Consider the following 10,284-nt stretch of genomic DNA (forward strand, 5'->3'; position numbering starts at 1 on the left):
GAAAAGAAGAGACATTACAACTGCTACCACAGAAATCCAAAGGATTATTAGAGAATACCATGAGCAACTATATGCCAATAAATTGGAAAACCTAGAAGAAATGGATACATTTCTACACACATACAATCTACCAAGATTGAACCATGAATGAATCCAAAACCTGAATAGACCAAAAACAAATAGTGAGATTGAAGCTATAATAAAGTCTCCCAGCAAAGAAAAGCCTAGGACCTGATGGTTTCACTGCTGAATTCTCCGAAACTTTTACAGAATATCTTATTCAAACTATGCTGAATATTGAAGGAGGAGGGAATACTTCCAAAATCATTCAAAAAACAAAACAAACAACTACAGGCCAATACGCCTGATAAACACTGATGCAAAAATCCTCAACAAAATGCTAGTAAACCAAATTTGACTATACATTAATACTATCATTCATCATGACCAAGCGGGATTTATCCCAAGGGTGCAAGGATTGTACAACACACACCAATCAATGTGATATGTTATATTTATCGGTATGAAGGACAAAAACCATGTGATCGTTTCAATTTATTGCTGAAAAGATATTTGATAAAATTCAACATCCTTTTATGATAAAAAGCCTAAAAAAAAACCTGGGCATAGGAGGAATATACCTCATCACAATAAAAGCCTTATGCAGCAGACTCACAGCTGGAATTCCACAGAATGGAGCAAAACTGAAAGCCTTTCCTCTAAGATATGGAAAAAGGCAAGCATGCTCACTGTCACCACTGTTACTGAACATAGTTCAATTACAGCACTATTGACAATAACCAAAATTTGGAAGCAACCTAAGTGTCCATCAGCAGACAAATGGATAAAGAAAAGATGGTACATATACACAACGGAGTATTAGCCATTAAAAGGAATGAAATCCTGTCATTTACAACAACATGGTTGGAACTAGAGAATATTATGTTAAATGAAATAAGTCAGGTGCAGAAAGACAAATTTTGCATGTTCTCACTTATCTGTGGGAGCTCAACATTAAAACAATTGAACCCACAGGGATATAGAGTAGAATAATGATTACCAGGGGCTGGGAAGGGTAAGGGGTAGGTAAATGGATATTGTTAAAAGATAAAAGCATATAGTTAGATAGAATAAATAATATATAATATTTGATAGCATAACAGGGTGATTATACTCAACAATAATTTTTGTATTTTAAAAACATCTCAAAGGGTATAATTGGAATGTTTGTAGCACAAAGAAATGATAAATGCTTGAGGTGATAGATACGCCATTTACCCTGATGTAATTATTACTCATCATATGCCTGTATTAAAATGTCTCATTTAACCCACAATGTATATACCTACTATGTAGCCATTAAAATTAAATTTTAAAAAATGGGGCCATATGACTGGTTATGCCCAGTGGGATGTGAGTGGACTTATTACCTGTCATCTCTGGGCTGTGGTGCTTAATAAGCGGCCATACTATCCCCATTCTCTCTGCTCTGTTCCTCCACTAGATATCAAAGTCCAGGGCAAAATCCTGGAAGCTACATGTCTCAGTTGGCATAGCCTCTGTCAGCTGAGGTCCCTGGTCAAGGTCCCTAAATAACCTCGTGGAGCACCCATGTTGGACTGTTACATGAGTGAGAAGTAAATTACAGTGATTAAGCCATGTGACATTTGAGTTTGTAGGTTACTAATGCTAGTAATATCCTACAGCAGTGGTTCTCACACTGGCATACGTCAAAATCACCTGAGAACTTGTTAAAACACAGCTAGTTGGACCCTATACCCAGAGATTCTGATTCAGGAGGTTTGGGTTGGGGCTCAGGAATCTGCTTTTCTAACAAGTTCCGAGATGCTGCTGATGCTGCTGATTCAAGGACCGTTCTTTGACACCCAGTGTTTGAGACAATGCATAATACAGAAGGAAGTTAAATGAAGGATGCTTTCAAGTCTGATGGAGGCATGAGAAAATTTAAAACAAGCTTGAATTTAGATAACACTTCTTTAACTGTCTTTTGTGCCAGGCAACTAACTAAGTCCTGGAGATAGAGTGATCTGCTTCTTGGTGAGTTTACCATCTAGTGTAGAAGAAATAAATGGATCAACACATGTATGTATATAATAAACTGTAAAGTGTAATGAAGGGAAAAGGGAGGGGAAGATGAGACCGAATAACACGGAACTTCATTTATCACAGGGTACGGGGTTTCAATAGTCAAGAAAGACTTCTCTGTGAAAGTGTCATTTGAGGTAAGATATGAATGTCTGTTAAAGATAAGGGTTTTATTTTATTTTTACTTTTTAAGGAGGGGGATGTGTTTCAAGGGGAGAGAATGCATGAGGAAATCAAGAAATTGGAAGAAGTCCAGTTTATTTGGAATAGGAAAATGAGGGGAATAATGGCAAGAAATGAAATTAGAGAGGTGGAGGGGAGCCAGATAATGCATCGGATGATAAGCCTCATATGGATTTGGATTTTGATTCCAAAAATGGTGTGAAGTGAGAGTGTAAAAGGAGGGAAAACAGAGTTTGTACCTATAAATATTTTACTTCATTTTTCCCCATTTTAAAATTTAGTCTTTCTTATTAATTTATAAAACCTTAAATTAATATAATTTATAATTATAAATTTATAAAAGCTAAATTTGGCCAGGCACAGTGGCTTACACCTGTAATTCCTGCTCAACGTGGATAAACCCCGTCTCCACTAAAAATACAAAATTAGCCAGGCATGGTGGCACATGCCTGTAATCCCAGCTACTTGGGAGGCTGAGGCAGGAGAATTGCTTGAACCCAGGAGGCAGAGGTTGCAGTGAGCCGAGATCACGCCATTGCACTCCAGCCTGAGCAACAAGAGCAAAACTCAGTCTCAAAAAAAAAAAAAAGCTAAATTTATGTCAATTTATAAATTACAAGTATAAAATTATAAAACCTTTGTATATTTAAAAACAAGTAAAATAACTTAATTGGAATATTTATAACACAAAGAAATGGTAAATGCTTGAGGTGATGAATACCCCATTTATGCTGATGTGATTATTACTCATGGTATGCTTATATCAAAATACTTCACGTACACCATATATGGATATACCTACTATGTACCCATAAAAATTAATAGTTTAATTAATTATAAATTGACTAAATTTATAATTATAAAAGTTTTATGACTTAATACAATTAGCCTTTTGTATCTTATATGTTTTGCTAATTTTTTCCCTCGTCATTTATTTTGACTTTGTATTATTTTTAACACCTGGAAATTTCAATTTTTATATACTTATATTTCTCACTTTTTTACAATTCTGATTTTGTGTCATTCTTAAAAAGGTCTTGCCTATCTCAAAATTATTATTATTATTATTATTATTTGAGACAGTGTCTCACTCTGTCGCCCAGGCTGGAGTGCAGTGGTGTGATCTCGGCTCACTGCAACCTCTCTTCCCAAGTTCAAGCAATTCTCTTGCCTCAGCCTCCCGAGTAGCTGGAACTACAGGCACCCACCACCATGCCTGGCTAATATTTGTATTTTTAGCAGAGATAAGATTTCGCTATGTTGGCCAGGCTGTCAAAATTATCTTTTATATGAAGTTCACCTTGGTTTTTCCTAGTACTTTTATAAAGAACAAGCAATTTGAAAATATAACAAAATACAAATTTTAAACTATGAAAAAAGCAAAGATCAAAAATTTAGAAAATGCATTGTGTAGGGGTGGACAGGAGTTTTTGGTGGGTGCATAAATTGAAACATTACTGTTGGGGTGAAGGCAGTGCACAAGGCAGCTTTAATGTGTGGTCATCAGCCCCCCCTGCATTGGCCTGCATCTGATCCTCAGCTACATCCATGGATACTTTCTTTTTCAATGCATTTATGCAGCAGTGATTTGGTTCAGGGGGTTGACTTGTGTTGATCAAACACCCAAGAAACCCCATGTATGTCCTTCTTTTGTTAATGATTTCAGATGATATTTTAATTTAGTAATGAAGTCATACATTCTAGCCTTGCTTTTGGATACCCAAAGTGCAGTGACAAGGAGTTAAAGGGAGGAAAGTCTCTCGATCCTATCTCATTTTTCCTAATTGAGGAGTAGCGCCCACTCCAGTGAGCCTGGCGCAGCACCCATCTTGCTGTCCTGCACCTCAGTTTCAATGGCGTGTTTGAAAAGTATACATTGACTATATCTGGGATTTTATAAATCAAGAGAACGGCAAATCCAAGAAAAATAAAACAGACATCACCCTTTATAATCGAAGCTTGAAGTGAAATAAGATTGAAAGAAAAAGCAAACACAAAAAATGGAAAAATCCCGTCAGAGCCTGACTTTAGTCCATTTTCCACCGTGACACAGAGCAGGATAGGCTTTGCCAGGACTAGAGACCTCTCCGAGGAGCCAGGCTCCATATGCCCTTTGAAGCAGTTAGCTCTGCTCTGTATTTTCCCTTACACACTGCTAAGATGCGCTTTTGAAGACATCCAAGCGTATGTGCGAGCAAAAGCCTTACAAGAATAGTAAAATATTGCTGCTTGTGGCCAATCCCCCAGTTTTTTCTGTTAGTCTATCTTGCTTCTTTTAAAAACTGCGAGTTCCTAACCCTGTGCTTTCTCTGTTTTTTTTTTTTTTTTCCTTACAGCAAACCTGCCTCTGGTTTTGCCCTTCAACACTGGAAAAGGGAGTGAGACAGAGAGTAACTCTTCTAGAGTTGGGTGACAATCATGTTGCCCATGACGGACATTCCATTGATATCTATTTGTATTCCCATGATATCACAGGAATTATATCATAAGGACGTAAGGATCAGATTGTAGCTCTGGAACTTAAAGGTCTCTTCCTGTCCTAAGATTCAATTATTCCAAACATTTGAGAAATGTTCTCTTCTAGAAATATTATATGAAGATTTTAATTAGTGTGAAATGAAAAGAAAACATGTTTTCTCAATTTCAATTCCAATAACATTTTTCTGAGGACCCATGGTATGAAAATGACAATAGTGGAATTGAGGAGGATAGAGACCTTGGTTAGGGGCTTATAGTTCAATGAGAGAGGCAGACACACACCTGAACATTTTTCTTTTTATTTTTTTTTAGATCTAAGACAGAAAGGTGAGGAATGGGATAGAGTGACCAAGAAAGAACTCTGGAAATATTAGAGAGAATGTGACCATTCAGTTTTCTTGATTGCTTACATCAGAAACTTTAATCAATAAAATGAATAATTTATTGAGGGAAACCCAACAGTTCTCAGAATTGAAGGAAGGGCGGATAACAAGATTTTGAAAAGACAGGTCCAGAAAGGTAACCCTTATGAGCTCAGTGGCCTGAGGTCATGCATACTGCTACTGAAATCACCCAAGACTCAAGAACTCACAAGATGGCCATCCGTCCATGAATCAACTCCATAATTTAATAGAGAGGCTTTTTGCTTGGTTTAGATCACATGGCCAATTCTGCACTAGTGTGTGATGGTGACGGTGAATTTGGGATGCACAAAGGGGAAAACTGTGTACTACATTTGATAGTCCCAACAGGACAATTTGAAAAGAGGGTTTGTTGAAAATATAATAAGAAAGAAAGGATACTAGCAAGGCAAAAACTATAGATGTCCTCTTCAGACATCTGCCAAAGGGACCTGGGGAGGATTTGGAAGTGAAAAGATGAAGTTAGGCCTTGATCAATGGATAGGACTTTTTTTTTTTTTTTTTTTAGTTTGGAATTTTTTCACTCTTGTTGCCCAGGCTAGAGTACAATGGCACCATCTCAGCTCACCACAACCTCCACCTCCCAGGTTCAAGCAATTCTCCTGCCTCAGCCTCCCGAGTAGCTGGGATTGCAGGCATGCTCCACTACGCCTGGTCCCTAAATCTACTTTTTAGAAAGTACAGCTGGGCGTGGTGGCTCACACCTGTAATCTCAGCACTTTGGGAGGTTGAGGTGGGCAGATTACCTGAGGTTGGGAGATTGAGACCAGCCTGACCAACACGGTGAAACTCCATCTCTACTAAAAATACAAAAAGCTGGGTACGGTGGCACGTGCCTACAATCCCAACTACTCGGGAGGCTGAGGCAAGAAAATCTCTTCAACCTGGGAGGCGGAGGTTGTGGTGAGCAGAGATGCGCCACTGCACTCCAGTCTGAGCAACAGAGCGAGACTCTGTCTCAGAAAGCAACAACAACAACAACAATATATATATATATATATATATATATAATTAGGGGACTAGGAGAAAGAAGCCATACCAATCACAGAGAACTTGAGCAGAGACATGGAAAAAGGAACAGTGTAAGTACAACTTAATGATCTGAGAGTGGGGAGAAGTCTAATATGATTAGAGGGTGAGAACACAGTAAGAAAAATGAGAAGAAGACGCAACAGAGCAAGACTCTGTTTCAAGTAGCTGAGATTACAAGGAATGCACCCCCATGCCTGGCTAATTTTGTATTTTTAGTAGAGACAGGATTTCACCATGTTGGCCAGGTTGGTCACAAACTCCTGACCTCAGGTGATCCACCTGCCTTGGCTTCCCAAAGTGCTGGGATTACAGGTGTGAGCCACGGCACCCAGCCTGAAATTGCATTTAAAAGAGGGTGATTTTATCACAATATCCAGAGGTCTAGAAGTTGATTTGTCAAGTATTAACCTAGACTTTGCTTACAGGATAACCAGATTTAAGGTATTTTCTTAGTTTTTAGTTGCATCAGTAAACTGATGGAATTTGAGGGTCTTTTCCATAGACAGTATCCTACATGCTTGGGAATTTTAAGGAACTAAAGACCCGACTCCCACCCCACCTTCAGCATTGCTGTCCACCACACTGATCTTGAAGACTGCCTGGAATTCCTACTTTAATTCAACATGCAATATTATAACAGGCCATTTGATGAATGGGAGAAACCACTTGTCTAGGGACTGGAAAAACCTGGGGTCTAATGCCAGGTTTGTCGTTAATTAAAATTTGACCTTGAAAATTTTCCTTCTCTACCCTGGGTTTATTTCCCCAATTGGCAAAAGGATAATTCCAACTTTAACACCCTGTGGCTACGAAGTCCTGCTGAAAAATTTTTAGGGTGTTCCACTTAAAATCGTTTTGGCAGAGAGATTGGAGCCCAATGGGAGAAATTTATCTTTTCACATTTTCTGACAAAATTTCAGCATCGAACTTCTCTTTCAAAATCGCCTCGAAATGTCAGCTGGCCCAGATCACTGTCCTGCCTTCTTTTGGGTGGATGTTAGAAGCAGGTGCTTGGCCAGGGACTGAGCAGCTTAACAGGACTGCCTGTTCATTTCCAAGGGTAGCTCAAGGTGTTGGAATGACTCTGCAAAGCCCCATATGGCTTGGGACCTGGTTATCTTAGCAATTGATTCCCTCCCCATGCAGTGTCAATTAAGAGGCAATTAAAACTCTCCACTGTTCCAGCTAATAGTCCCCAGATTGTGGTACCAGGAAATGAGAGGCAGGAGGTTTTCGTTCTTTTTTCTTCTTCTTTATTTTAAAATTATTTTATTTTTCAAACTTATGCCCTTGGATTTGAAACATGCCATATTTAAGATTTTTTTCCCTTAACTTGTCATTTGGTTTGTGCATTTATCGTATTATTTATTGGCTCAAAAATCCTTTAATGCCTCTAATTATTCATGGAAACAAATCTGAAATTTTCTGCTTACCTCTCTCTAAACTTTTGATAGTATAGTTCTACTCCGACTATCCAATCATACTTCCCATATATTCTTTCAAACACTCACTATTTGCTTCCTTTCTACGTAAAGATCTTTTCCTTTGTCTACCATCAAAATCTGCCCATTCTGTAAAGCCTAGCTTAGAGTCAATATCATGATCATACTAGTTCTCTATTTTGAATTTTCTTCTGAGTTTTAGGTGTAACTAGAATTAGAATAATTTTATTTCCTACTTCTTCATGCTAATTAGCCTTATTAAATTTTCTCTCCACAAATAGACGAAGACTCAGTGAGAGTAAGAACCATGCTTTACATTTTTCTTTGCATCCTCACACCTTACGCAGCACAGTGCTACTCATTACTTAACGCCACGTAATAGTGAGTTTAGAAAGTGTGGCTGTTATAAGCAATTTAACAAAATTGGACATTTGAACAATTTGGACAGTAAGCTTAGAATCTCGCAATATTAGAACTTTAAAGTATTAGGGAGCTCAGGGATTAATATACTAAATTCCCCCTTTTACAGACAAAAAGCCAAGAGCTAAATGGAATCAGTAAATTGGCCAAAGTTAAACTGAAAGTAAATGAAAAGCTTGGATCTAATCTCATGTCTTTTGACTCAAAATCCATGCCCTTTTCCCTTCCCCAGTAGTTTGAAACCTTTCCCTGGTTATGACACATTTGATAGATGCAGTTCACCTGAATGAGATTCTCCCACGGGCATAGGTAGGGGTTGCCCATTGCTGGAGAGAACCTCGAAGCATCTTCTCTGTAGCTACCACTCAGGACGACGTCATGATGCATGAAAGTCACATGTAAGGATCACCTTACTTTTTAAATTTTTTAAAAGTCGTGAATATCGGTCAGGCATGGTGGCTCACGCCTGTAATCCCAGCACTTTGGGAGGCCTAGGCAGGTGGATCACGAGTTCAGGAGATCGAGACCATACTGGCTAATACCGTGAAACCCTGTCTCTACTAAAAATACAAAAAAGTAGCCGAGAGTGGTGGCATGCAGCTGTAGTTCCAGCTACTCGGGAGGCTGAGACAGGAGAACTGCTTGAACCCGGGAGGTGCAGGTTGCAGTGAGCTGAGATTGCACCACTACACTCCAGCCTGGGTGACAGAGTGAAAAAAAAGAAAAAAATATTTGCAAATGTTAATACTTTAAATATTATTGGTATCAGTATGATCCAGCAATCCCACTACTGTGTATATATCCAAAGGAAATGAAATTAGTATGTTGAAGGGATATCTATCTTCTAATGTTCATTGTAGCATTATTCACAATAACCAAGATATGGAATCACCCTGAATGTCTGTCTGTCAGTGGATGGATGGATGAAGAAAACCAGTGTGGGATACTTTCATTCTTTCCTCCTTTTTTGTTCAAGCCACATTCTTTTTTTTTTTTTTTTCTTTTTGAGAGGGAGTCTTGCTCTGGGTCCCAGGATTGAGTGCAGTGGTGTGATCTCTGCTGGCTGCAATCTCTGCCTCCTGGGTTCAAACGATTCTCCTGCTTTAGCCTCTGGAGTAGCTGGGACTACAGGCATGCACCACGATGACACTGGGCTAATTTTTGTACTTTTTGTAGAGATGGAGTTTTGTTGTTTTGCCCAGGCTAGTCTTAAACTCCTGGACTCAAGTGATCCTCCTACCTCGGCCTCCCAAAGTGCTGGGATTACAGATATGAGACACCATGCCTGGTCTGGGCAACATTCTTAAGCATTTGCAGGTGATAGACACTGACAGAACAGAATTGGAGATGCAGGGATAAAAGAACGCAGCCGTCTCTCTGGAGCTCATGGTCTAGTCTAGCAAGAGAGGCAGTCAGATGAGCAGCAGTGTGGAGTGAGGGTATATACATACAATGGAATATTTTTCAGCCATAAGAAAAGAAGGAAATCCTGTCATTTGCAACAACATGGATGAACCTAAAGGACATTATGTTAAGTAAAATAAGCCAAATACAGAAAGAAAATTATTGCATAATCTCACTTACATGTGGAATCTAAAGAAGTTAAACTCACAGAAGTGGAGAGTGGAATTGTGGTTACCAGGGGCTGGTAGGGGAAGACGGGGCAGTTTTGGGAAGATGTGGTCAAAGGGTGCAACACTTCAGTTAGACAGGAGGAATAAACTCAGAGAGCTATTGTGCGACATGGTGAATATAGTTAATAACAGTGTATTGTACTTTTGATCTTTGCTAAAAGTAGATTTTAAATGTTCTCACCACAAAAAAATTGGTAAGTATGTGAAATAATACAGATGTTAATTAGCTTGATTTCACCAATCCACAATGCATACATATTTCAAAAATCATGTTGTACATGATAAATATACATAGCTTTTTGTCAATTAAAAACAGAAGTTAAAAATCTATTAATACCAAGTGAGTTATAAAAATCTGTTGTTCTACATATGTTGCTAAGTGTAAAATCGGTGTCCTCTGACCACCATTTGGTAATATAATCAGTGAATTATGCATTGTTCAAAGTTCAGTTCGTGTTGTCAAATAGGTGGAGTGCAAAGATGGCTAAGGTCAGGCCAAACCTGGTGCTTTCAGAGAAGGTTTTTTTTTTTTTTTTTTTGAGATGGAGTTTCACTCTTGTTACCCAG

The 10,284-nt window shown here is 38.6% G+C and overlaps 1 pseudogene; it reads right to left on the reverse strand.

The window, feature by feature from the left end:
- The window catches only part of LOC119470897, a 12,123-nt pseudogene extending 8,284 nt beyond the window's left edge, over positions 1-3,839 (reverse strand).
- Between the last annotated feature and the right edge of the window lie 6,445 nt (positions 3,840-10,284).

Source organism: Cebus imitator, unplaced genomic scaffold (genome assembly GCF_001604975.1).
Source record: "Cebus imitator isolate Cc_AM_T3 unplaced genomic scaffold, Cebus_imitator-1.0 Scaffold43, whole genome shotgun sequence".
Lineage (NCBI taxonomy): Eukaryota > Metazoa > Chordata > Mammalia > Primates > Cebidae > Cebus > Cebus imitator.